The sequence below is a fragment of the Gopherus flavomarginatus genome, chromosome 14 (genome assembly GCF_025201925.1).
Source record: "Gopherus flavomarginatus isolate rGopFla2 chromosome 14, rGopFla2.mat.asm, whole genome shotgun sequence".
Lineage (NCBI taxonomy): Eukaryota > Metazoa > Chordata > Testudines > Testudinidae > Gopherus > Gopherus flavomarginatus.
Window position 1 is genome coordinate 45006645 of NC_066630.1, and position 1022 is coordinate 45007666.

General features: G+C 44.3%; 1 non-coding gene across 1 annotated transcript; it reads left to right on the forward strand.

Annotated features, from left to right (window-relative positions):
• The first annotated feature begins 412 nt into the window (after positions 1-412).
• TRNAR-CCU (transfer RNA arginine (anticodon CCU)) lies at positions 413-500 on the forward strand. The gene has a single exon. It is a non-coding gene; the product is annotated as a tRNA-Arg (tRNA).
• Positions 501-1022: the final 522 nt, after the last annotated feature.

Below are 1022 nucleotides of genomic sequence, written 5' to 3' on the forward strand. Positions count from 1 at the left end.
TTTGTGGACCACTGTTTTAGCGTGATGTCCTCAATCCTTCTCTGCAGTCCAATAAAAGCTATTCCTCACCCATCTACCCATCCATCAGGATGGACTAGGTCTGTTCTGCTGCCCTTCACTCATACAGGAAGGAGAATAACATTTTATTCCACTCAATCCTAAAGTGATTTGTAACCCAAGACCATCCCAAACTGGTCATTTTGGGGAAGCGGCCTCATCATGCTGCATAGCTAGGCAGAGTAGGTGTGTCTATGCAAACACGGTCTGTTCCTGAAGTCTTTCCCCAGCTCCTCACTACATGTGAGGGGGGAGCTCATTCAGACCCTGCTTACGCTTAGTATTTAAAAACTCCTTCGTGTCCCTATCTCTGTCGGCCTTAGATTTCTCCTCCTGTCCCTTTTGTTACAGCTCAGATGAGGTGGCCCAGTGGTTAAGGTGATGGACTCCTAATCCATTGTGCTCTGCGTGCATGGGTTCAAATCCCATCCTCGGTGGATGCATTTAGTCTTGACTCTTCCTTTATAGACAACCATCTCCCCACTTGGTACAATAACAGACACAACAATGTTGCTTCTTGCAAACAAAAACCTTCTCAGAAACTCCAACACCCCCCCCCGGCTTTAAATAAAATGTCTAAATCCCAGATTTCTAAAAAATGTCTCTAGTTCTGTATTTCATAGTTTTTATCTTAAAAGCTAATGTTTCCTCAAGCTGAATAAGGCAACGCTTCAAAGGAAAATGTTAGAAATGGTAGGGGAGAAATAGGAAAGGAAAAAGCCCCTTTTCTCAGGAGATACAAACTCGACTCCCTCCTGTCTCTATCACCAGTGGATTTTGCCTCCCTCCTTCTGAGGTGTAAATAAAATAAAGAGGAGACAAGGTGGTTTGGCACAAACAAAGGTAAGTGTAGTCAGGGTAAAGGTACAGAAAGCTGGGGGAACAGGGGAAAATGCAAACTTAATGAATACAATGAAACAGTGACTGGGTTTGGGAGCTTAATGCTCAGGCCCATAAACCCTCCC